Source organism: Podarcis vaucheri (genome assembly GCF_965113315.1).
Source record: "Podarcis vaucheri genome assembly, chromosome: 1".
Taxonomy (NCBI): domain Eukaryota; kingdom Metazoa; phylum Chordata; class Lepidosauria; order Squamata; family Lacertidae; genus Podarcis; species Podarcis vaucheri.
The window spans coordinates 69,000,211-69,028,038 of NC_138759.1; positions in this window are offsets into that span (position 1 = coordinate 69,000,211).

Below are 27,828 nucleotides of genomic sequence, written 5' to 3' on the forward strand. Positions count from 1 at the left end.
ATGTGCAAAATTTCAGAAATGCTGACCTTTTAAAACTCCCAGGCATTCTTGCAATATAAACTATTTATAGAACAGGACGTCACAAGGCATGTACCCCCTAGGATTCCTTGGCACCATGAGTTTTAAAACTTTCCAGAAAGATAACTGAAGCTCTCCTGGACTGTTTTGTACATACTTCAATTATTATTTCTTTTAATAGTATTTAAAATGCATCGTTTCTCAGTCTGTCTTAAGAGCTTGTGTCAGGTGAAGTCCGTGGCCAGTAACTGCTGCTCTCTGTGCCTGGTGCTTGTTTCCTGCTAAGGCAGGCCTGGGAGACCAAATGCATCCAGGCATCTTTATCTGGCCCTTGGACCTCTTCACAAGCCATGCTTCTTCTCCTGTGCTGGGAGACTGACTGGGACTGATAGGAGTCTGTTGTGGAGGGCGGAAGGTTCCCCACCACTGGTATAAGGTATCTCTGATAAGGAGCAAGAGATGGTGGCAGCTGAAAGTGGGCTCACCACTGATAGCGAAGCAGCTTATTTGCACTGCTTCCGAGACAAGCAGGCACTGCCCAATCTTCATTCAGGAGGTAGGCAGCTAAAATCTGGATGACCTTTACCATCAACTCACCTGATCACCTTTTTGCTGCTTGTCCACGGAAGGGAACAGGCACCTGAGCAAATCAGAAGTGCATCTCGGGCTCAGGTTGCTTATTCCGACTGCTCTTTCCCTGGCCGCCACTTCTCCTTGGGGCGTGGAAAGCCGTTCTCCAGTGGAGGAGTGGCAGGTGAGCTGAGGAAGCAGGAGCTGGTGGGAGTGGAACTGGAAGAGACACAAAAAGAGCCAGGTGAAAGGAGAACTAAGTGTCCCTCTCCTGCCAGCTAGCTAGCCTCTGGAAAGCTCTCTCGGTCTCCCACACAGACACACTTGCTTTGCCGAGCAAAAGCTGTGACTGAACTCTGTAGTCAAGGTGGAATGTGTCGTTCTGAACTCGGCAAAGCGGCGGTCCTCCAATCCTGCACAGTCCTAACTCTGTGTTCTCCCCAGAACTCAATTCCCTGCCCAGGATTCTCTCACGCATGTGCTCCTTCGGGCATTTAAAATTAATTCCACCCCAAGCTGGAAACAGTAAATCCAGCTAAGGAGACAGCAGCCCTGGGGAGCATGTAAAAAGGAGAGCTGGCAAGCATGGAAGCGATTAAACATCCTTCTGCCTTTCTGCTGATTCTCTCCTGTATATTCCCCCACCCCCAATCCATTTCAAGTTTCTTGTATCTAAAGCAGCCTTCATTTAACCCTCCAGATGTTGTAGTTGTGCTGACAGAAATTGATGTCCAAAACATCTGGAAGGTACCAGCTTGATTAAGGCTCATATGCTCCCCACTTTGGGACTCTTCTGGGAATATGTGTTTGCCAAGAAACGATCTCGGGTCAGCCCCTACTAGCTATTAAAGTTATTTCTAATATGAGCTATTCTAATATAACAGGCAGAATGTCCAACAAAAATGAGAGAAAGATCGCTTCATAGCAATAACCTATCCTTGCTAATGTATTTGTTTTCTTTTGTACTTGCCTAAGACCAATTTTAAGGGACGCAGGTGGCGCTGTGGGTTAAACCACAGAGCCTAGGGCTTGCTGATCAGAAGGTCGGCGGTTCGAATCCCCGCGACGGGGTGAGCTCCCGTTGCTCGGTCCCTGCTCCTGCCAACCTAGCAGTTCGAAAGCAACCCCAAGTGCAAGTAGATAAATAGGGACCGCTCAGGTGGGAAGGTAATTGGCGTTTCCGTGCGCTGCTCTGGTTCGCCAGAAGCGGCTTAGTCATGCTGGCCACATGACCTGGAATTTGTATGCCGGCTCCCTCAGCCAATAAAGCGAGATGAGCGCCGCAACCCCAGAGTCGGTCACGACTGGACCTTTACCTTTAAGACCAATTTTGGCAACTCATAGCAGGGGTGTTATTGATGAAAATGAGGTCTGCAGATGAAAAATGGCATTGAAATATGTCATAATAATAATAATAATTTATTATTTATACCCCGCCCATCTGGCTGGGCCTCCCCAGCCACTCTGGGCGGCTTCCATAAAACCAAAAATACAGTAAAATCACACGTTAAAAACTTCCCTGAACAGGGCTGCCTTAAGATGTCTTCTGAATGTCAGGTAGTTGTTTATCGCTTTGACATCTGCTGGAAGGGCGTTCCACAGGGCGGGCGCCACTACCGAGAAGGCCCTCTGCCTGGTTCCCTGTAGCTTTGCTTCTCGCAATGAGGGAACCGCCAGAAGGCCCTCGGCGCTGGACCTCAGCGTCCGGGCAGAAGGATGGGGGTGGAGACGCTCCTTCAGGTATTGTGATGGCCTGGGATTCCGATTCGGAGGATGAAACAGAGGAATCCCAGCCTGCACAGGAGTCCCCGCCTCCAGGGCCGGCTGAACTGGGGCAAGGCCTAGATGCTGAGGAGCCTGCACCTGTGGCAGTGCATCAGGAGCTGGCCCCAGGTGAAGCCCTTCTGGCCCCAGAGGGGCTTGATGACTCAGTGGCCACAGGTGAGCCTCCTCCAGGGCCCAGTAACCCTTCGGCCTCTCCTGATCTGCAGAGGCTTAGGGCAGAGAGGCGAAGGGAACTGGTTGCCCCCAGGAGGAGTGCTCGCCTTAAGGCCAGAGGAGGCGGGGCTCCTGGGGGTCGGGACCGCCCCTGACCTTGGAAGAGGATAAAAGCCCAGTCAGGCCGGCCCCAGGTTGCGGGAGCAACGTCGTTGTTGGCTACGGACCTTCCTGTGTTCTTGATCCCTGCTCGGCTTCCTGTTCCTGACTATCCAGTACTCCTGTTCCCTGCTCGGCCTCCTGTTCCTGACCATCCGGCGTTCCTGTTACCTGCTCAGCCTTCTGTTCCAGCGTTCCTGTTCCCCGCCCGGCTCTCTGCATCGGACCTCGCCCCTCTTCGTGTGGACTCTGCTACACTCACGGTACCTTACCCCCGGGACCAGCACAGGTATACTGGACCGAGGCCGTTTAGGGCTTTAAAGGTCAGCACCAACACTTTGAATTGTGCTTGGAAACGTACTGGGAGCCAATGTAGGTCTTTCAAGACCGGTGTTATATGGTCTCGGCGGCCGCCCCCAGTCACCAGTCTAGCTGCCGCATTCTGGATTAGTTGTAGTTTCCGAGTCACCTTCAAAGGTAGCCCCACGTAGAGTGCATTGCAGTAGTCCAAGCGGGAGATAACCAGAGCATGCACCACTCTGGCGAGACAGTCCGCAGGCAGATAGGGTCTCAGCCTACGTACCAGATGGAGCTGGTAAACAGCTGCCCTGGACACAGATTTGACCTGTGCCTCCATGGACAGCTGTGAGTCCAAAATGACTCCCAGGCTGCGCACCTGGTCCTTCAGGGGCACAGTTACCCCATTCAGGACCAGGGAATCCTCCACACCTGCCCGCCTCCTGTCCCCTAAAAACAGTACTTCTGTCTTGTCAGGATTCAACCTCAATCTGTTAGCCGCCATCCATCCTCCAACCGCCTCCAGACACTCACGCAGTACCTTCACCGCCTTCACTGGTTCTGATTTAAAAGAGAGGTAGAGCTGGGTATCATCGGCATACTGATGAACACCCAGCCCAAACCTCCTGATGATCTCTCCCAGCGGCTGCATGTAAATGTTGAAAAGCATGGGGGAGAGGACAGAACCCTGAGGCACCCCACAAGTGAGAGCCCAGGGGTCTGAACACTCATCCCCCACCACCAATTTCTGAACACGGCCCAGGAGGAAGGAGCGGAACCACTGTATGACAGTGCCCCCAGCTCCCAGCCCCTCAAGACGGTCCAGAAGGATGCTATGGTCGATGGTATCAAACGCCGCTGAGAGATCCAGCAGAACTAGGAAACAGCTCTCACCTTTGTCCCTAGCCCGCCGGAGATCATCAACCAGTGCGACCAAGGCAGTTTCAGTCCCATGATGAGGCCTGAATCCCAACTGGAAGGGATCATGCAGTCTCCTAGCATGTAGACCAATCCTGCAATGTCCTAATAAATGACAAGATTGTCAAGATGGGATAATACATTGGTCCATGTAACTGAGTTGGCAAAAATACCGAGAACAAAGATTTCCTGGGATACAAACTTGGTATGTTATAAAAAGCTGCTGTCTGTCAGCCTGATGACCAGACTGCCTCTTACAAAAAAGCTGTAAACTCCAAAGCCATGTTGACCTTTGGTCAAAATATAAACTTTTGACTCAAAGTAGTATTATGAATAAACTCATTTGCTTTCTCTTCTCCCATTACAGAGCCATTGAAGTAAAGGTAACACAATGTTCTGGGATTTAGAGGACCAGTAAGCCTAAAGGTGACATATATTCATCCAGTGTTTTCCCTAGAGCTGAAATGAGGGAGGGTTGGATTTCTTGATTTAATTTTGTACAACTCAGGTAATTAGTTTCTGAAACACAATGAGTTAATTCTTCCATTGCGTCTTGTGCGTCTGCTGCTTCCGATCCTTCCATTGATATCCTTATTATTTCATTCACATGATGATCAGCTTGAAGGTGACTTTTTTTTAAGAACATCAAATTCTATTCAGCAATGAGAAAGAACACACTGAACTGCAGTTGTTGTGTTTGGAAATGACCAGAGAGGAACTCCTACTAAGTCCATTCCAGAAAACATAGCAATTAGTTTGGGTTAAAACAGCAACATTTCAACTAGAAAATGACAACACTGATTTTGGCTCAGAGAATTGTTTGTGTGCATGATTGGCGTGTGTGAGAGAGAGGAGGACAGAGATGATAAAAATCCTTCATATTCATTTCATGTCTTCAATCACTTAATAGTAGGTCTCCTTTGATTTTTGGTATAGGGAACATTAATTACTTCATTTTGTTGTGAAGATCTCAAGTTCTAAAGATTTAGTTCTTCTTTGGTTCTCCAGGGTATGGAAGTGACCTGTCATCAGTTCTTCAGCTGAACTACTTGCTGAAAATGACTCCAGTGAACACAGCAGAGACTTCCATAACTTTCAATAGTCCCACTTATCTTTAACTTTTAATTTTCTTCCCTGTCTTTTCAGAGTTTTTGTTTGAATTCTGAATTGGCACACAAACTGCCTAATGGAGAGGTGGAGGGCAACACAATATAACACAATATAAGGAGTCAAAAATATGAGAGTTGCCTTGTCTTTTCAGTGCTCATCTCTTTTGAGAATGGAAAAAACATTTATACACACACAAACAAACACACACACACAAAATATCAGAATTCTTAAATACTGGTATTTCATATTACAAAGTCATGACAGTTTGTGGCAGTAGCCTTGTTGAGTGTAATGTTTAATTTCACCTTAAACTCAAATGAAACTAGATAAAAATCCTAATTTAAGAGCCAGGTTTCTGAGAAACGAATTGTTCTGAAAAGCAATGAAACTCAGGTCCAATCCTCACTGTAGCAGTAACTTATTGTTATTGAAATCTCATTAAATCACACATTACAAAGACACGGAAGAAGCACAGGTGGCTGCTTCTCACATTGCACCAGGCGCGTGAAACCATTCTGACTTCCCTTCTCCCTCTCAGCCCTTAAGGCCACTATATAAATAAGATATTTCATCTCAGTCTGTTCAAGGCTGCGACAATTTTCTGAGAACTGTCCACTGATTTCTAACATGGCACATGCCAAGGCCAGAATGGTGCTTGGAGTCCTGCCAGGCTCAGTGGTCATACGTCAGTGGAAAGGTGGAGGTGGACGATGCTCTCAGTGCACACCAAGGGCTTGGCTTCAACACGATGGCATTGTTTGATGGGTTTGCACAACCTCTTTCACAAAGCACGTCCCTTTGGGGAGAGGCATAAAAAGAAGACATGTAGCTGGGATGGTTTCCAAAAGGTCCAGAACAAAGTGGCTGGCCGTGCCAAATGTTTTCAGTGTTTCCAAAGAGGAAGAGGCATTCAAGCCAGTTCACTGAGGCATTCTCTTGGGGGCAGTCAGCAATGGCGAACTTTAGCTGACACACGTAACAGGAACATGTCCAGGAACTTGTAAGATCTCGCCAAGCTGTTGCCTCTCTGAATAAATGCAGAGACGGCCCATCCAAATAGTCAACTGGGCGACTGTTGAGATTCCTGCACTGCGGAGGCTTTGACTAGATGATCCTCAGAGCTCCTTCCAACTCTACAGTTCTATGACGCTATGTCTTGGGTGCCCACTCTATTATCCCACCCATCACTGTAGCTCAGTTGCCTTCTCTCTCCAAAAGTTATCAGTCACTAAAATCCTCAGAGCATTGGTGCGTTTTCTAATCCAGCTTTCCCCAAGCTGATTGACATCCAGAGGTTTTCTACTACAACTCTTATCAGTATATCAGTTCACCTGGTGCCTTCATTATACACCTTTAGGCACCAGGCAAAAACGTTCCTTTTTAACCAAGCCTTTGGTTGATCTGATTTACATCCTATGCCCTTTAAAATCTGGGTTTTTTTGAGGGGGCTATTGGGTTGTTATTTTTATTTTTATTATGTATTTTGTGGTTTTATATATTGATTTTAGTCTGTGAACCGCCCCGAGACCCCTGGGTATAGGGCAGAATATAAATTCAATAAATAGTAAAAATAATATATATGATAATGCCTCACAGTCTGAGAGGTTCCACTTAAAAGGGGAGGATTAGCCAGTATTTTACACTGGCCTGGCATCTTCCTTTCAATACTCCAAATATTATGTAGATTCTGCCATTTATTAATTTCTAACATTCACTAATTCTAGCAGCTATGAGTGCCCTTGCACCCCCAAACTCTGTTACCCCAATTTGTAACAATATGTAGAGGGCTGCTGCTTAATCCTGCCACAAGGTGGCAATAGCACACAGCCTCTTGCACTGATAATTTAATCATGCTGGCAGGCTGCCTTTAAAAAAAAAATCCATTCCAATAAATATTTATTGCTTGTAGCCTAGGGCTATTGTAAATACAGCAAAATGCCTATTAGCACAGACATAAAATGTGAATGAATACGCTCTCCTGTTTAAAATGCAACCAAAATTAAAAGAAACCTTTAAATTCCTCTGAGGTTGCTCTTCTTCAGATTAACAAGTCGCAGTTAAAAACCATGAGCATATGGTTCAAGGTTCTCTTTTTAAAATACCCACTGTCTTTTATTATCATAAATAAATCAGAAGCACAAAGACAATACAGTAAGTATATATATAAGTGTGAAAACTCTAGGAATCATCACAGGCTGGGACATGCACTGTGTGACTCATGACCAAGCAAGAAGTAAAAGTAGTGCCAAAAATAGCAACCTCCACCCTGTATTGTGGATGAGAAGCAGGGGGAGGACTGAGACAGTTAAGTCATTCTGAGGAATTAGTTTTGCCAAGAATTAAAAAGATGGTATCTCAAATTACTAAACCTGGATGCTACTGGAGCATGTGGGAGACCAGTGAGGATAATATGTGGAAATAAATATATATACGTGGGTGACGTAGGATACTGTAAATTGACCTCTGTGTGAATAGAGAAGGAAGTCCATCCTCAGAGAATCATAGGATTGTAGAGCAGTGCAGGGAGATCAGACCTTGGAAACTCCTTCTGAGGAGCAGAGGCCTCTTCACCCAACTCGCCCTTAGGCCTTTTGCTCTGGGGCAAAAGTGGATTTCAAGTAGCAGTGCCAATAGAGGGAGGGAGGGTGGCAAGAGACAGAGGCATATGCGACTCAAACTTATAAATGTATTCGGTTGGGTACCCATTGCCATTTATTCGGGCTCCATTGCACTTTCACCACTGGCGTCTGAAGTCATCTATGTATGACACTGGCCGCAGGACATGTCTACCCTGCAGTTTCTTGAGAAACACTGCTGCTTGTTTTCCCTCAAACCAGCTTCCATCCCATTTGAGAACATGAACCGCCATTTACTTTGCACTTAAGCGAAGTGCGTACATTTGAGTTCAGGCTGGGGTTACAGGTGTAGGGAACCCAAACAAGTAACATGCATGGTGTGAATACTGTACGTCCCCCCTCTGATGTGTACATCAATGTGCAAATGCAACTTGCAACACAGTGGAAGGGGAGAACAACCTTGCTGTGCTTGAGACTCCTAATGTGCTCTTATGGTGATGCCAGATTTCTTATGCCTTTAGAAAGTCAAAGTGATAGAGTTCATTGCATTTTACAAAGTTAATTGACAGATATTTTTTAAAACACTGAATGACCAGAGGCTAGAGAAGAACCCAAAACTATTTGTTTTATGGATTGGTAATTGCTTACATTCCCCCCTCCCCTGGCCACTATTGCGAGATAAATATTAATATCTTATCAGGATCTGTATTAGGAATCACTGATTCAGGAGTGTCTATCCCAAATCTGGTTGAAGAACCATAGGAAGAGAGATCAGAGGTCCTGATATTCCCTATCAACAGCCAGCACTCGGACAGCAGACTGAGCAGATAAACAGATCTCTTGGTCACCGCCTTCCACATTATAGTGAGATGTGTGATGCTTTTATTTAAATAGTAACAATCATTTCTAAGATTGCATGCAAGTGTTATGTAAATTTCTGACCTCTTTTGTGGGGATGCAATTCATTTATTTAAATAAATATATTCTCATTGTATTTTAATATTCTGCTGGAAGTTGCCCAGAGTGGCTGGGGAAATCCAGTCAGATGGGCGGGTTATAAATAATAAATTACTACTACTACTACTACTACTACTACTACTACTACTACTAACACCTCCAAGAAGCTCGAGGTGGCATACATGATTTTTCACCTCATTTCACCTGCAAAATTACCCTGTTGGGCAGGTTTGGCTGAGAGGCTGTGACTGGCTCAAGGTCATGCAGTGAACTTCATGGCTGAGTGTGGATTTGAACTCTGGTTTCCTAGGCTCCAGTTCAACACTTTAACCATTATTTAGTCAGCACTTGCACTGACTAAATGAAAGGACCCAGTACTGTGTTGTTGCATGTCTCAGAGAATGTGAAAAACACCATAATAAGCAAGTCCATACACATTTGTTAATGTATTGTAGACGTCCTTTCAAAAAACACATCACAGTTTATTCATTGCTGTTTTTCCTATGCTATTTTTTGTCACAAAGACCCCAAACATAATGACCCCAAATGCTTCCATAAAACAAACATCAAATATAACAAAATCAATAGCATGTGATAAAGTATAATTAAAGCATTCACAAAATCAATAGATAACTGGAAATAAATTCTCAGCAATGCAAGGAGAGACCCAAGCAGAGACCATTCAGATGCAACCTCCAGAGGCTTTGGAAGGCAAATAAGCCTTTACCAAGCAGTGAATTCCCATAAAATTCCCCTTGGGAGAGTAGCATGCAGCTTTTGTTCTGCTCGTGCCCTGTGAGCCATCTATTCTTGCCCTTACCATGTGAGCATCGCTTCTAATATGTCTAGCCATCCTAGTTTTCCTTCCAGCCTGAGAGAGTTCTGCTGCCTTCCAAGCCTGTTCTGATCACAGCTCCGAGCAATTGCATAATACAGCAATTAGTGGGTTGCCTTCACTGTTCTCCTTTTGCTATGCATGTATCACTAATATATGCAGATTCCAACTTTCACCTCATTCTTGCCCTTATTTTTATGAATAGAAGTATTTAATATTGCCAACATAAAAGGGAGCATGCAGTAGCTCAAACTAGCAACATCTTCGCTTTTCAAACACTGCTTTTTTCTTTTCTTTTTTAAAATTGCTAAATAGATTTATTTCCAGTCTAACTGTTACAAGTGTGTTCAACAAGTATAAAGTTGCATTACATGTTCATTTGCTCTAGTTTCTTAAGAGTCAATTCTTCAAACCACTGCTAGCATGTGGTGTGTGTTTTTTTAATTAAAATCTCAGCCATCAAAATAATGCACGGTATATGCCCCATAACAGTCTTTATTTAATAACAAGTTTACATCACAATGTCAACCAACAATAATAATAATAATAATAATTTATTATTTATACCCCGCCCATCTGGCTGGGTTTCCCCAGCCACTCTGGGCGGCTTCCACAGAAACCAAAAAACACTAAAATATCATACATTAAAAGCTTCCCTGAATAGGGCCGCCTTAAGATGTTTTCTGAATGTCAGGTAGTTTTCCATCACCTTGACATCCGATGGGAGGGCATTCCACAGGGCGGGCGCCACCACCGAAAAGGCCCTCTGCCTGGTTCCCTGTAGCTTCGCTTCTCGCAATGAGGGAACCGCCAGAAGGCCCTCGGCGCTGGACCTCAGTGTCCGGGCAGAACGATGGGGGTGGAGACGCTCCTTCAGGTATACTGGGCCGAAGCAGTTTATTGCAACTGAATATGCAAAAGCTTATTAACAGTGAAAAAAATCTGTACTTTGAAATACATTCAGTCAAGCCTGATTTCTGTCTACTGTAGCATCCTATAGCTAGAAAAATTATAACCTCAGTGTAAAGTTAACATAGCAAGAATTAAAGAAAAGAAAATATGGTACATCAGATTGACATTGACTTTGTATGTATTTCCTTTAATGTATTCCTTAGATTTTAAGATCATAGAGTAGTTAGGGAAGAAATTAAAGGTTATCTGGGGGAAGTAGTCTCAATTTGAATTAACTTGCATATCTCATAGCTTTCCAAACTGTGTCGTGACACATGAGTGTGTCGGCTGCAGTGTGCAGGTGTGCCTTGCAAATGCTCCCCGCTTTCCTCCCGGGGCTGGAAAGGAGTTAGTTTAACCTCCGGTTTGCTAGTAAAACTGAATTACTGTGTCGTGAAATGTAAAAGGTAAAGGTAAAGGGACCCCTGACCATTAGGTCCAGTCGTGACCGACTCTGGGGGTTGCGGCGCTCATCTCGCTTTATTGGCCAAGGGAGCTGGCGTACAGCTTCCGGGTCATGTGGCCAGCATGACTAAGCCACTTCTGGCGAACCAGAGCAGTACACAGAAACAGCATTTACCTTCCCGCTGGAGCAGTACCTATTTATCTACTTGCACTTTGTGCTTTCAAACTGCTAGGTGGGCAGGAGTCTTGAAATGATGTATGTCTAAAAAGTGTGTCACCAACATGAAAAATTTGGAAAGCTTTGCTTTAACGTTTTTGTTTTTTTTTTTAATGTGGCCCACAACAAGGCAAATCCCAAACTGAGTGTAAGGCAGGGCAGGTTTTAGGCTGGAAGCCAGGGCTTGAGGAACACAGGAATCTAAAGTTGCTCCCCCAATGAATCAGCTCAAACTGAGCTCTGGTGTTGCAATAGCAGCAGGAGGATTTTCTGTCTACCGGTAATTACTAGCAGCACCTATGCTTCAAGATGTTGCTTTGCTTAAAGGGGCCTAGCCTTCTCCAGTAGTTTTCTACTTCAATGGAATGGGAGAGCCTCAGGTCTTCTCCATTTGTCCTTCGACTCAGAGGAAAGCAGTGCTAGAGTAGAGAGGGTGGCTTGGTCCCAATCCCACAAGTTCCCTCATCTAGTACCAGTGGTTCTTTCTAGTTTTTTATAATATTTTTTAAAATTAATTTTCAGTTACAATAGCCTCATTATAACAATACCAATTTATAATACAATTATTAATACTAATCGTTCAAATACCGAACTATATAATTTAGATAAAGTGGCCCCCTGCATGCTAGATCTGATGGTTTGATTATTTTCTTTATTTCTGCATTCCAAAATCTTATTAATTTCAATTACATTCCGGTCATAATAATAATCATACAACAACTGTAATACTAATAACTTTGATTTGTGTTGACACGTTGAATGATTTATAAAACTACAAGTGAGGAACTCAAACTATATCCTTGTTCTTCCTGTGTGTGGCAATTATTCTGTCCATGGTGTTTCTTCCTGTCCTTGTAAGATGTTATGTCTTTCCCCCAGTTGTTGCTGTTATCTGTCATGCCTTAGGCAGAGCTGATACCGTTAGTATCTTCAGCTCACAATCAGAGGTACCTGGCCTCCCCCGAGGCAATTGAGCGAGATACTGTGTTTACCATCCGTCTGCGACCCCCGGCAGGCTAGGTAAACAAACCCGGCGATTCTTCTCATTAGACGTGAGAAAGAACACACCCTCTGCTTCTCTGCTTCTCCCTCCCTCCCTGCATTCCCCCAGGGAGGGGAAATGAGACAGACAGGAGTCCTTTTTACATGTTTTATTCCTGTCACTCAGCAGCACATAGAAATGCGACTGCTCCCTTCAGACTCCATCAGAAGAGACACACAACTCCACCCCTGTACTTCCAGCACAGGTCATATGACACTCTGAGCTAACATCCGGTGCTCAGTACAGAGAAAAGGCTCCACCTTTTCTCCAACAGTACATCTGCAAAACATAACATCCTGTTTTGCATTCCAGCCATCTGGAGCTGGCTTTTGCCTTGGTGCTTTTTCCCAACATCCTCCCCCAAAAGCATCAATTGGCAAAACATGATCCAGAGAAGAGAACAAACAGTTGTTATACATATAACAGTCCACTGTTATTTCAGTTCCATCCTTGGAACTCCCCACCACTGGTTTCACCAGTGTACCTCTCTGGTTGTCTGGCTTCCAAGGAATGAGTGCTTCTGCATTACCTTGGCTAGCTACTCTCTGTTGTGTCTTTGTCTCTGACTTAGACACTGCTTTAACCTGCTTTGAGTTGTTAACAATAGCAACACATGCAACAGCTAAGTTAGCAAACTCTTTTGAGTACCTCTTTGGTGGTACACCCTTTGTAACTCTCTCAGACCTGCGTATGAGGTTCTGATCCTCTGTGCTCACTGGTTCAACCACTGGACTTTGTTGAGAACCAGTAGCAATGGCTAACAGTGGTTCTTCCTTCATCTGTGAAGGTCTATCCATTGTGTGAGATTTTCTCTCAATGACTGTTACAACTGAACTCTCTGAGTTATCAGTGTCATCGTCAGTACCACTGTAATCTGTGACATCAGAAAAATCATCATCATCATCATCATCTGAATTGTCACCTGTGGGAAATGTGTGTTCTACAACCCACTCTTGCTCTGGAGCACTCTCTAGGAACTTTGTGAGAATCACCTGACCAGATTCAGACAAAATTACTCTGTAGAGACCCTTTTCATATCCCACAAAAATGCCTCTGGCACTCTTTACTCCACCTGGAGCTTCTGTTCTCACATGAGACCCGAAACCTTAAAATAGGCAACAGAAGGTTTTCTATTGAACAGCTTCTCAAAAGGAGAACATCCCAACTCTGTTGAGGACTTTCTCAACCACACGTGAAGATAGGACGCTAGAGATTTGGCCCAATATTCATGTGGCAAATGTGAACTCAGCAATTGCGCATTCATCCCCTTTTGCAATTCTTTGTTCACTCTAACACAGACCCCCCTGTTCCACGCTTCGGTCGAAACAGCAACTTTGTGGTCTATCCCTTTTCCATCCAGGAACTTCTGAAACTTCTGTAACAGAAAAATTTGCTTCTCATCTGTGAAAAGACAATCAATGTTAGCATCATGCATATTTTTAACCTTGTCACAAAACTCCTGAAACTTTTCTAAAGTTTCTTGTGGTTTCTCCATCAAATAAACCCAAGAATAATTAGTGAAACAATCCACACACAAAAGGTAATATTTTGCACTGCCCCTAGATGATTCTAGAGGACCAATCACATCAGCATACACCCGCTGAAATGCTCTGTCGACCTTCGGCACCTTCCGGGCGCTCTTGGTCACACCTGCAAGAGAGATTACGTTAGAATCAGAAGAATTACATTTCATGTAATCACTTTGATCAAAAGTCAACAAATACAGTCCATCTTTCTCTCTGGCAGTAAGAAACAGTTCTCCATCTTTGTAGATCTTGCAGCTTTTAGCATCATAGGACAGCTTCAGTCCTTTCTTTGCAATCTGCGACACACCCAGCAGATTAAATCTCAGTTCTGGAACCAGGTAAACATCGCTTATAGTCAAGTTCAGACTCTCAAGATACACAGTCCCAATTCCAGTTGCTTCCAGCTCTTGACCGTTGGCCTGTTTCACAGTGAAGCTTTGCTTCCTCAACGTCGAAAACAGTTGTCTGTGCGGGCACAAATGTTTTGTACATCCAGTGTCGATTATGAACGCGTTCCCAACATCTGGCGTGGTTCCTTTCGCCATCATAGCCTTTGCAGGTTTCACCTGGCACTTGGTACGGCTTTTGCCTGACGCCTCAGGCTTCGCAGAGCTGCTCTTTGCTCCTCTTGACTGGCGCGGCTTCTTACAGTTTCGCTGTAGATGCCCAGTCTGTCCACAATTGTAGCATCGGACAGCACTCAATGCTACACCATGCTCTCCAGTAGATTCAGCAGTGGGAAGATGTGAACTCTGTTCTTCCCTCCCCCTGTCCTTCACTTCCAGTGCAGCAAGTCTGTCGTGTTCATTCAGGACCACAGCACACACCCTCTCCGCGGTTAGCTGGGCGGCCGGTAGGGAACCAAGCTGACTGGCAACAACCTTGTAGGTGCGATTAAGGCTGTTTATCATCATGAAGCAAAACACTTCCTCCTGAAGACGGAAATTGCGTTCCACCATCTGTTGACGCAGAAACTTCATTTCTGTCAGGTGCGCTTGAACATCTCCATCAGGCGCAAGTCTCAGATTGGTTAACTTCTCAAAATACAGCAACGCTGAAGAACCAGCATCTCTCTGATGCGTTGTACGCAGCGTGTCCCAAACCTCTTTCGCATTTTGTAAATGCTGGATATGCACAAGCTGCTGATCTGAGACACACAGAATTATACAGTCCTGGCCCTCACGTTCCGTGACTCCCAACCTCTGGTTGGTGCTGCAGGGATGGGGTTTTCAATTACATCAAAAAGCCTCTGATTCTGCAGCAGGGCCTTCATCTTTACAGACCAAGATGAATAATTGTCATTATTTAAGGGAGGTGGGCAAGGCAGAGCTCCCCCTTTCTTGGCATCCATCTTGAAGCCAAGCCTCCAGCTCACACTCTCAAACAAACTGTAAAATCCAACAGTTGTTTTTTTCTTTCTCAGGCAGGCAAACTGCAAGCTGTTTACGCTCTTTGGCACCTGGCAGCTAAACTCTGGCTGCTATGGAAAGTCCCTCCAAGAGCACATAAACTTGTAGCCAAAACACTCTGTGGCTTTGTTTCACTTTTGCCCAGCCTCGCAGTCCAGCCCCTTTGCCAGTAACTTTCCAACTACCGTTACTTAGCAAGAGTGCATTCAGGACTTCTTATCTTAACCACAGGAATTTGTGGAATGCAGGCTTCAGCCTCTGAGCTGCAGGCCTTTCCTTCCAGAGCTTTTGTTTTTCAAACGCAGAGCTCCCGTGAACCAGGGAATTAATCAACCTGCGTTCACACTTTTAGCCCGAAATGCAGCATCATACCTTGATCTCCGTTGCTTGGAAAACACCTCTTCTTTCCACCAGCCGTCTGTTGAGCCTCTGGCTTCTCTCAGACGCTTGCCTTCTCCCTTGGAGCAGAGGAGGACATTCCACCAGCCTCTCATGCAGATGTCCGATGAATCGCAACCATCCGAAGGCTGCCATATGTTAGTATCTTCAGCTCACAGTCAGAGGTACCTGGCCTCCCCCGAGGCAATTGAGCGAGATACTGTGTTTACCATCCGTCTGCGACCCCCGGCAGGCTAGGTAAACAAACCCGGCGATTCTTCTCATTAGACGTGAGAAAGAACACACCCTCTGCTTCTCCCTCCCTCCCTGCATTCCCCCAGGGAGGGGAAATGAGACAGACAGGAGTCCTTTTTACATGTTTTATTCCTGTCACTCAGCAGCACATAGAAATGCGACTGCTCCCTTCAGACTCCATCAGAAGAGACACACAACTCCACCCCTGTACTTCCAGCACAGGTCATATGACACTCTGAGCTAACATCCGGTGCTCAGTACAGAGAAAAGGCTCCACCTTTTCTCCAACAGTACATCTGCAAAACATAACATCCTGTTTTGCATTCCAGCCATCTGGAGCTGGCTTTTGCCTTGGTGCTTTTTCCCAACAGATACCCCCTTGTTGTTCCAGAAATTTCTCCATTAGTGAAATATCACTTTTACCAGTAAAACCTGAGCTGAAATAGTACAGAGAGCAGTACAGCAGCTGCGTTTAACCGCTACTCAACCTTGAGACTCCTGCAGTCACATAGCAGGAAATTCTTTTGGAGCTTTCCCTCTGTGAAACTGGTTTAACAAGTATTGAGAACTCTTTTCACAGACTTGTGAAAAGAGCAGATCTAGGCATGAATGAAACAGGTCCCTGATGATGGATTCTGGAGTCAAGATATTCACCATTTTAAAAGGATATCTCATACTGGCCAGGAAAAGGCAATTACAGTGGTACCTCGGGTTACATACGCTTCAGGTTACAGACTCCGCTAACCCAGAAATAGTACCTCGGGTTAAGAACTTTACCTCAGGATGAGAACAGAAATGGTGCCGCAGCAGCAGCGGGAGGCCCTATTAACTAAAGTGGTGCTTCAGGTTAAGAACAGTTTCAGGTTAAGAACAGACCTCCGGAACAAATTAAGGACGTAACCAGAGGTACTACTGTAGAAGCTATTGTCAGGCATCTTGACTGACAGACTTGTAAATACATTGGCGAAACATGAACTCTGAGCATGATCTGATTTACCTGTATAACCCACTTTGTGATGTATCTGTGACTTTTTTGGGTGGTCTTTCTGTGACAGGGTGGGTACTATATGAAGGTTTAAAAATTGTAACACTCTTTTGTTCTTGGCTTTCCACCTCCTTGCGTGGTGTTGAGGAAAACTCTGCTTGCAAACAGATCGATAAAGAAAATATTGGTTTACAGAAAGTGGAAGGAATTATTGGGTATTACCTTGGAGTGGATACTTTGGAAAAAATTCTATATATTGCTGGCAGATGAAGAATTGGAAGTTCTTTTTCTTTTTTTGCTTTCTTTTTCCTTTTTGGTTTGTGTTTTTATTTACATAGCCATGAAGCTCAGTGACTAACCTTATACCAGTAACCATCACTTAACCCAGTGGTGTCCAAACTTTTTTCAAAGAGGGCCAGATTTGATGAAGTGAAGGGCCGTGAGGGCTGACCAAAGGGCCGACCAAAGTTGTTAACCTTTTTTTAGGATTGAAGTTATTGAGCTTTTTGTTGACCCCACAAAATAAATTGCCACAGGGGCCAGATTAAACTGACCAGTGGGCCGGATTAGGCCCCCAAAACGGATTTTGGACATGCCTGACTTAACCTATTTCACAGGGTTGCTGTGGGTGAGGGGGAATGTAGTTTTATATATATATCAGTGTGACAGTGTAACATGTATTCCACATTGAGCTTCTTGGAGGAAAGCTGTCATATAAATGGTACTTAATAAGGATGATAATAGGCTCTTGAAGGCTCTATATATGCACAGCCCCGTACTATTTTGTTATTGATAGACTCACACATTTCAATGACACAGGCATCTGTCACAGTTAGTTATTTTCTCTCCATTGAAGAAGAGCTCCCTTTTGTGTTTGTCTTTTCAGCTAATTGCATACCAACTGGGAGAGGCAGTCAGTCTGCATTCCAAAGGCACTGTGAAATTGACATGTCAAACCCTTAACCCCCCCCCTCATAAAATAATAATTTATTGGTTTTCATTCATAGGACTGCTCCTGAAACCTGCTTCTTTTACAAGCACGGAATTGTGTGGGTGATTGCCCGTGAGTCACATAAAAATATGTCAGGGTTCTTGGGAAAGATCTGCTTGACTGGTAGGTGGTAATAAACATGCATCTCTCCCCAATTACAATTTTAGCTATTTAAGTCATCCGTGGGAAGACTTGTGAATGAAAATTGTAATATGGGACAGGGTCCCCATTTTCAGTACCTGTTGGAACACTTGAACTAGAGGGGGAAATCAGATTACAACAACAACAACAACAACAACAACAACTTGAGAATAGTTGATTATTAAGAAAGCCAATATTGTAGCAGGTAAAGAAGCTACTGCCATGGTCTCCACCCCCCATTCCACCAAGAGGATATGACCCTCTTTCATGTGGCATATTGTGCTCCAATACTGCAAAAGAAATCCATACACAGAAAAGGGCTTATCCATTATGGCTTGGATCCTAGGCAACTGAGTTCTAGATGCTTTACCTGAAGCATTGCAGGCCTGTGCTCATGTAATATAACCATGTTAAAACTGCCAAGTATCCTTTGACTGAGATGGTCTTCTAAGTGCTTCTGTCCTCCAATTAAAATATATTGTTTTAAACCCACGTAGAAGTAAAAGAGATAAAGCATCTATGCTCCTTGCCTGTATGTAGCAATGGCAATGAAGACTAACTGAAGAGCCAAATGACTCTAAAACTATTCAGATAAATAAAATAAATAAAACTAGACTAGACTGTGGAGCTCAAGGACAAGAAGACTTACTTGTTGCCATCTTCACCCGGAAGTCTCCTGAAGGGCAGTATACAAAGCTTGAAAACATACAGATGCTGCCCATCAGGAGAGCCAACTCTAGGAGCCGACATGTTTCCAGCCCCCTCAATATTTGTTGGAAAGGGGCTGAGGCACCTCAGTGTTGAGGGGCCCCGGCACACATTACAGCTTCAGCAGCTGGCTCCTCTGGAGCATTTGGCCTCCTCCAGACGACGTGACGTCACACGTGTGACATCACACACATGCAATGCGCATCAGGCCCCCTCAGTCTTGGGGGCAACCTGGCACCTCTGCTGCCCATGTATATCAAAGTCTGATGATTTTATGATGGGGTTACAGAAGGGATACAAAAGAAAGTAGACAGAATACCATATTTTTCATGTATAAGACGGCCCCTGTTTTTTTGAACCCCAAATTAATAATTTTTGGTGGTCGCCCAAAGTTCTTGGGGAGGTCACCCTTCACTTGGTGAGATTTTTAGGGGGAAGTTAGCCAAAGTTATTGAACTTATTTTTTGGGGAGGTGGTTGCCCTTGAGTTGCTTAGCTTGGAAGGAGGTCGCTGCCACCAATTGCTCATCTGCCCACTCACCGCAGCCAACAATCCTCTGCCCACCTGCTCACCGTAGCCAACAATGCTTCACATGCCCACTTGCTGCCACCACCAACAATCATCCGCCTCTGCATTTACTATTTGTATACAGGACAACCCCCAATTTTTGCCTGAACTTTCCAAGCAAAAAACCATCATCTTATACACGGAAAAATATGGTATATACTAAAATATCCAGGCAGTAGCATGTGAATCAGACATGCAATGCAACACCACTGCTGGGAAATGGAGTACTTAAGAGATAAGGGCGTTTGCTGAACAGAAGATTAGCATATCACACTGCTTATTGTTGTGCATGAATAGAGGTGTGAGTCACTATAATCTTACTAAGCCAGCAAAGTGCACAAGAGAAGTTGATCTTGGAACAGAAGTCATTTCAAAGAACAATATATAATGTTCTTACAAAGAGATGAATGCTCAAATAACTCCACACTTCCTGAACCTCTATCTCAAGTACTCAAGTGTGTTTTATCAACCACTCTGATTTCTCCCACCCACTTCAGGTTCCTTTCCCCTTGCACCTCAAATTAATTGAAGCAGTTGCTATAACAGCGGCAGAAATATTGTCACAATTTCTTATTCATTTGCTCATTGCAAAATCAAAGACATGTGCATGCAGACCAGCCTGCCTCTTCACATCCACTGGAAAGAAAACGGCTTGGGAGAGAGTAGGGTTGTTCTTTTCCTGCTAAAAGTCCAGAGGAAAGGACCAAGAAGCACTCTCTCTCGTAGGATTTCCAGATTCCAACTCCTGAAACTGCACCGTGGGTGCCTGACGCCTGACCTGAACACCATGTGTAGTTTTAAATGACTTTAAAATGATAGATTTGCAACTTAGAATCATAGAATGGAGAATTGGAAGGGACGCCAAGGGTCATTTTGTTCTACCTCCTGCAATGCAGGAATCTCAACTGAAATATCCATGGCAGATGGCCATACAATCTCTGCATAACAACCTCCAAGGAAGGAGAATCCACCACTTCCCGAGGGAATCCATTCCACTGTTTAACAGCTCGTACTGTCAGAAAGTTCTTTTACAAAATAATTTGACTGAACCATCATAACAGGATTATTATTTTTTTAACTTACCTTCCATCTTGTTCTGAATGCATTTTTATCCTATGAATACACAAATTATTTTCCTTGGTAATGCTTTGTTGATGACCTAGAAAGCAAGGATAGGATGGTTGCTAAGCGGGGAGTTTTTATTTGTCAGCCTGCCTCATAATTTGGGGGGCAAGAATTATGGATACTTCCTTAATAGTTGGGCAGTATCTTCATTCCCACCCCCATCACACTAAGTGCCTGTCACTTGAGAGATGTGAGTAAAAATAGAAGGTTTCGGTTGTTTCCACATTTCATCACCAGTACACAGAAGGCCAGGGCTAAAAGTATTTGCAAAAGCGCCAGATCATTCTACTGACCCAGCTTCCATTAGCCAACAGCAGTTACAAGGAAACTGTTGCCTGAGGCAGGGCAGGCCTGTTCTCCCTGCAAAGCACTGAGTGTGGAGAAGATGCAACATGCACCCATGATCTCCATTCTTACTCAGCAGAGAACTTGTGTTTCCACTTGAATACACAAAGCAAAGAATAGGCTCTGTCTGGCAGGGAGCTGAAAAAATCTGGTGGTAGTTAACACAGCAGTTCAATCAAGACCCACCTGAGTCAGAAACTCTTTAAAAGAAGACTGTTGCCAAAGACTCCTTGTCCTATCGGAGTCTCTCAACTTGACTACCTATGCTGTTGTATTATATGTGAGGAAAAGCCTGTTTGTAAGTAGCTAAAATAAGATGGATAGATCTGAACCGAAAGGTGTGTGTGTGTGTGTGTGTTTTCTTGAAATAACATTCTACCTCTTCTGTTGGTCTTCCCTTTTTTTATTCTTAATAAAACTAAAATCTCTAACATTGGTGTAGGAGTCTTGGGTGCATTTTTGCCAAATTAAAAGGAATTATCCCCCTCCCCAAGGGCCTAGATTAGGAGTCAGCAAACTTTTTCAGCAGGGGGCCAGTCCACTGTCCCTCGGACCTTGGGGGGGGGGCAAACTATATTTTGTAGAGAGAAAAAATGAATGAATTCCTATGCCCCATAAATTACCCAGAGATGCATTTTAAATAAAAGGACACATTCTACTCATGTAAAAACACGCTGATTCCCAGACCATCCGTGGGCCGGATTTAGAAGGTGATAGGGCCAGATCTGGCCCCCGGGCCTTAGTTTGCCTACCCATGGCCTAGATTGACCTGCTACAAGGATAGATGTGGAGTTTGACTGGGAAAAGCAAGCTATGCTGTCCTCTGTGGGAGAGACAGGTAAGCTGGATGCTCTCTATGGTTCCCTGAGCATTTGCTTTGGATCCCTGGAAAGTGCTCCTGCCTGCCGTTAAGAGTGAATCAAAGAGCCTGTGGCATGTCTGGCCTACCTAGACAGACAGTCATGGAAGGGAGGGAGTAAAAGGCCCCACCTACTTCAGTTACCAGCGAAGCTTTCTGTTAGGGTGAAGGATGCCATCAGTTGGTACTTTGAGAGGACATTAAGAGGGAAGATCATTTGCCTGACCAAGATCAGTTTTATCAGAGGTTTGGACTGCCAAAGAGATTCTAAGTTGTCTCTCTGCAGTATATGTGTTTGTCAAGGAACTTTTCTTATGCCATTTGCTTCCATGGCTGGCCCACGACATTTGCTGCATGAGGTAAATGACAAGATGACAAGGACATCCTTATCACATACAGAAGTGCCTAGAGTAGAGGCTTCCTCAAACTCAGCCCTCGAGGTGTTTTGAGACTGCAATTCCCATCATCCCTGACCACTTGTCCTGCTAGCTAGGGATCATGGGAGTTGTACGCCAAAAACATCTGGAGGGCCAAGTTTGAGGAAGCCTGGGTTAGACCTTCCGTTAATACTTCCCAACAAATGTTAATGTCAATTTTGGGGGTTGTTCATGCTGCCTTAACCATTTAATTGTGGGTCTTATGCAGTCAAGGGCATGGGTGTTTGCCACTTTGGACAGAATTGTAGTGCTAGGCCCTGAGTTCACAGGAGGTGGCAGATATAAATGCATGTCAGAAAACTGAAACACACACACACACACACACATCCAGTACACAATTTTTTCTTGTTGAACTTAGAAAAGGAGTTTAAGTGGATTTAATTTGAATGAAATTACAAGTACAAGAGAACCAGAAATTATGCCCCAGATTTGAAAACAAAACATTTAACATTCAGCTTTGATTATGCTCCCCAACCCTTTTAACAAATAGACATTAGATCAGTTCTACCACAACTGCAGTCATTTTGGACAGAGGAAGTGGTTCATGGAGGTGCACACAATAGCGGGTCATTTGTGAATAAGAAGTAGATGCAAGAATTTGCAAGGAACACAGAAAAAGTAAGCTTTCCTCACTAATTAATAATTTTCTTCATTTTCCAGTTGTTGTTTATCTTTTGAGCTTCCTAGTGCTCTATCTCCAACACCGATAGGACTGCGTTCACCCTCCTTTCTCTCTCTTTCACTTTCAGGCACAGCTCCCTGCCAGATTATTTGCAGGGTTCTTGGCAGTATTTCTGACAGAAAGAATGCCAAGTATAAGGTCAGGCCCACAGGGTGGAAGAGTAAATAGACAAAACACGTATGTGTTGAGAGGCATTTAAAGAGACCAAACATGGCCAGACATGAAGGTCTTTCCAATAATTACACTTATTGCAATTTAGAACCTAAAATTGTTCTAAAATGCAACAATAATTTGTTGCATTTTAGAACCTGGTCCCAAAGCCCAGTTGTGATCCATCCAGTCACTTTTTAATCCCCTTGAAACAAAGCATTTAATTGTGGCTTCTTTGTCAAGCATAAAATTAATCCATTTATTATTTTGTGTCCCCAGAGTGTTAGTCTTACAGCAGAAACAAAAATAAGGAGTATTGTGGGAGCTTAAACATACTTTAGAGGTCTTCAGACTACAGAGGTTGGATGGCCGTCTGTCGTGGATGCTTTAGCAGATTCCTGCATTGCAGGGAGTTGGACTAGATGTCCAACTCTTGATTCTATGATCTGCTTTGACAAATATCATTCGTTTGTATACCTGAAAGAGCGTCTCCACTCCCATCATTCAACCCGGACACTGAGGTCCAGCGCAGAGGGCCTTCTGGTGGTTCCCTCGCTGCGAGAAGTGAGGTTACAGGGAACCAGGCAGAGGACCTTTTTGGTAGTGGCGCCCGCCCTGTGGAACGCCTTCCCACCAGATATCAAAGAAATTAACAACTATCTGACATTTAGAAGACATCTGAAGGCAGCCCTGTTTAGGGAAGTTTTTAATAACTGATGTTTTAATGTATTTTTAATCTTTTGTTGGAAGTGGCTGGGGAAACCCAGCCAGTTGGGCGGGGTATAAATAATAAAATATTAATTATTATTATTATTATTATTCAAGTAGGTAGCTGTGTTGGACTGACGTAGTCAAAAGCTTTCGAAAGCTTATACCCAGAACAAACTTAGTCAGTCTCTAAGGTGCTACTGGACAATTTTTTAAATTATTATTATTCAGTGTTCCAGCCAGCCACATCTTTTAGAGGTACTCCATATCTATTCCCATCCCTCTGGTTTCCTGCTCCTCCCACCGAACCAAATACTCTACATTTTGTGGGCCCCTGCGCATGCTCCGTTCTCATGGGAGTGTTTTAGTTTCACACACCACACCCAAGTTTACTAGTTAACTCCCTCTTGTGTTCAGCTAGTGCAGCTTTGGCTGCAAGAATACATTTGCTGCTTGTCATTTCCCCTATAGCTGTGTTGTGGGAGAGAGGCTTAGCATTTGAATGCAACCATCAATCAGAGTGGTTGGCGAGTTTCCCCTTTCTTTTCACAGTTATCATGGATTCCAACCAGCTGCCATCTTCTATTACTTTTAGCAAACACCTGTATCCATGGGCTCTGCTTCATTGCCCCATTTAAATGGGCCGTTTGTGTGAAAGTTTTAAAAGGTGGGCTTCTTCTAGTGAGCTCGGAGCTATGTTAAGACATTTAGTGTCTAGGTGCTAGCTTCCTCACGAAGCATAGGCATGAACCAAACCTAAGTCCAGGTAACCTTCCCATATTTTCTTCTAATGTAACCTGCTCTGGGATTAACTTTGGGAATAAAGTTGAACATAGGCAAGTCTAGAGCATGTATTTTAATTCTGTAAAGTGGGAGCATCTGTAGGACTGGGCAGATTCATTGCTAACTTCAAAGTGAGCATCAGTTCATGGAAGCTTGGTCTACGGACTCAACCATTACGGATAAAACTCTTCCTAACTGGAGAGAAGTCACAAGGTGGCTAAACCTTCCATCTGGATATCAGCCTCCTACCCTCAAACCAATCCTATGTGCTCAGAATGCCACCCTTGGTTTGGTTTTTAATGCTTGGTTTGGTTTCATGAAGCACTATTTTGTTGTTTGGGTTAAATGGGTAAAAGTCAATAAAAATACTTACCCCCAAAAATCTTTCAAAATATTTTTGTAAGAAAAGAATTCCAGATGTTGAGATTCTGCTGCCAAAGAGCAGGGATCAGTGTGAGTGTCTCTTAATGTCAAGTCTGAAAGCTTGTCCTCTCATTTTAGCTGCTGTGTAGAATATAGCAGGATTATTCTGCCTTCCAATTTACAAGGTTAAATTATTTGAGCTATCAACTGCTCAGCAATCCCTTGTTTGAGCATTGCCAGGTTTTATATCTCACACACTCTAGTATCCCAAAACATTCTTTGGTAAAGGTTAAAAGCAAAGATATTATTAGACAGAGTTGGCACCAACTGGAGGTGGAGAAAGCATACACTGCCATCTATTCGTATTTGTTTACCCTAGAAAAAAAGCATTACATTTTCTCACCTAAAGATTTTTTTTATCTTTCTATGTTTATACACATAGGCAAAACAGATTAACTTGCCTGTGAATGGCTTAAATTGCTGTAACTGCTGTAACGGCTTAAATTATTGCAACTTTCATATTTTTCACACTAAATACTAAAACCTCAGCTTCTGGAAGGCAGACAAGCTGTACAGCGCAGTAATTCTTCCACACTGTGTAGACCTAACCCAATATGGATCACTGGCAGGGAAGTTTTTGCAAAACTGCACTAGATTGCACATGTTCTAACACAAAAATACCAGATGATGGATACTGAGTTTAGTCTGTATTCACTATCACTCCATTACTGAGCTGCTCTCAGCCCAGGAAAAGGCCCACTTCAGATTGTGCCTGTTTTGGAAGCACAAGCCAGCATGGAAAAAACCAAAACACAGGCACGCATAACCAGTGCGCCCAGAAACAAACTTATTAAGCTAAGTGCAGCACATTCCTATTAAAAATGGATGGGCAAGGCTTTAAGTGAGAGTCACAAAGAATGAAAATAACCGTGCAGTCTACTCTTTCCAAATGAAATATTAAACGGAGGAAAACTGTAGGTGTTGATGTCACAAAGATCAGTTGTAGTTGGAAACCACAGCGTCGTACTTCCAGGTAGTGTCCCAGAGCACTTTAGAGAAGTAGGTACCGTATTTTTCGCCCTATAGGACGCACTTTTTCCCCTCCAAAAATGAAGGGGAAATGTGTGTGCGTCCTATGGGGCGAATGCAGGCTTTTGCTGAAGCCTGGAGAGCGAGAGGGGTCTGTGCGCACCGACCGCTCTCGCTCTCCAGGCTTCAGGAAGCTATCCGCTAGCCGTGGGAGACACAGCTCTCCCACAGCTAGCGGAGAGCTTACCTGCACCCAGAAGCTTGGGGCATGCTGAGCTCAGCACGCCCCAAGCTTCGGGCTTCACACAGCGCTCCGCTAGCCGTGGGAGAGCCGCATGACTCCCACGGCTTGCGGATAGCAGCCTGTTCTGGGGGCTGGGGTCGGGGGAAGCTCGGGCTTCCCCTGCCCCAGCCCCGCACCTGGGGGGGAAAAATAATTCCCCCCCCAAAAAAAACTAGGTGCGTCCTATGGGTCGGTGCGTCCTATGGGGCGAAAAATACGGTAATTTGAAGAAACATTGTCTTCCATCTGCAACTGAATATAATCTTAAGAGGTTAGCCGTTTATTTGCTTATGATGCAGCAAAGGCATCTGCTTAATTCTCACACTTCTGACCTGTCTGTTATTCAAAAACGGTACATCCAATTGGAATAGTTATTCTTCTTTCTTCACTGCAAAGAAGAGAACTTCTGTATTTGGAGGGTGGATAGGTACTTTCTAACTTTTTTTGTGTACACACAGGCAAAAATAATGGTATCACACCCTCCAATTAAATAACAGAAGCCCAACAAGCATTTGTAAACAAAGTCTGAAACACAATGTCATCCTGTTTAAGTCAGCCAAGGCTTTCCTTCAAGCCTGAATAGAAAAAAGGCATTGCTGGGCCTGGGGGAGTGATATACCATCACTTTGGGATGGATGGACAGATGATCAATGATGTCAGAACTCTTTGAATAAATTAAGAACTGGAGTACAGCTTCACCAAATTCTCTTAGTAGTGGGTAAAAACATATGGAAGGTGGTCTCTTTAAAGTGGCACAAGTCACTTCAGGCTTTGAAGTTCTACACCAACATTCTGAATTACTCTGTGAAGCTGATAGGCAGGCAGAGCAGTTGCTGCAGCAAGAGTTTTGCACCATCCCAATAACCCACATGAGAAAGGACCACCGTCACATAGAAAGCACATTTCAGTAGTTATCACTAGGGGCTGCATAGATGGTACTTAAACTTTTCCAGATATGGATAGAGGTAACAGATGTGCTGCAGAAATTCATTCTCCTCATAAATCTGTTACCTGCTTAAGTTTAGGAATTACTCTCAGTGACAGTCAACTAAGGGTAAGAAAATGTGAACAGCCATGAGTAGCCCACCACAGTCCCAAGTCAAAGTACGCCACTCAGCATTTCAATGCAGACCTATGCAGGGTCTTACCTTACCTGCTGTGCATATTGTTCCACATCATCCTCAATTAAGCCACAACCACTCCAATACATTGTGATTAGGCAGAATGGACTGAAAATCTGTGCAACTTTGACAGAATTAGGCCTTGTCACATCTTGAAATTAAAATGGTTCAGAACTGTAAGACAGATACGTTTCTTAGGCAGGAGTCCCAAGTAGCCCATGTTAAAAATTATGTTAAAGGGCTCCTTTAGAATTGTAACTAGCCAAACCCATTGTACCCCATCTTCCCATTGACCAACAAAAAAAAGGGGGGGTTAAAACCATAATTACAAGAGAAAACACTGTTATATGCAAGTTAAGACCATGCCATATCAACGGTTTTTATTTAAAGCCTTAAAATTGAACTGTTGTTACTATTCATGTAGACAAATCTTGGGAGTTCACAAAGATCAAACAGATTTCAATTGCAGCAACATGATACAGTACAGAAAGCTGATGCGTCAGGAAACTGGGATCTCAAGCTATGTAAGGCGTGGAGCTCAGTGTGGAGCAGAATATCTCTTAAGATACAAACCATTTGGAATCTGTCCTGGGTCATCTGCATTCTTTTTTAAAACTGACGAGTAGCAATAAACACTTAGCCGAAGAGAAGAGCTGTGAATCTGTATGAGCCGGGCTTCTTGTACCACTTAGCCCACATTCTCTCTTATGTTTCAGATACTTTTCTATATTTGCTTTGATCCACTTATCTTTCTCTCTCCACACACCCCCAGCAAGCTGTACTCAGCATACTATTGCTTGTAAGCAACCAAGAAAATCACTGTTAGTGGACGGCATATATATGCTGCATAAAAGGTTCTTAAACATGATTGCCTATTCTAGCAATCATTTCCTCCTTTTTCTGGGATGAGTGTTAGTCTGACAGGCTCAGAATATCCAGAGATCCTTTAAAATAAAAAGAAAAACCTTCTACTCATCTAGACTAGACAAA